This window comes from Rhagoletis zephyria, unplaced genomic scaffold, assembly GCF_001687245.7.
Source record: "Rhagoletis zephyria isolate East Lansing unplaced genomic scaffold, Rhagoletis_zephyria_1.1 Rzeph_scaffold_02263, whole genome shotgun sequence".
NCBI lineage: Eukaryota > Metazoa > Arthropoda > Insecta > Diptera > Tephritidae > Rhagoletis > Rhagoletis zephyria.
Window position 1 is genome coordinate 40,530 of NW_016159347.1, and position 369 is coordinate 40,898.

Genomic DNA, 369 nt, shown 5'->3' on the forward strand with positions numbered 1-369 from the left:
GAGTAACTCCAGCAAGACCATTCATCAACTCAGGCGTGGACTTCTGCGGGCCATTTTGGGTTCACTTCAAGATAAGGGGAAAGAAACCACAAAAGGCCTATGTAGCGGTATTTTGCTGTTTTGCCACAAAGGCAGTACATTTGGAATTAGTCAGCGACTTAACAACGGATGCATTTATTGATGCCTTAAAACGATTTACAAGCCGAAGAGGACATTGTCAAAATTTTTATTGTGATAACGCAACCAATTTTGTAGGCGCGAAAAACCAGCTTTCTGAACTTACTGACGTTGTTTATGGAAATTCATCACGAGAATTAATAGTAAAGCAGTGCAGCGGAAAGGGAATAACATTTCATTTTATACCTCCTA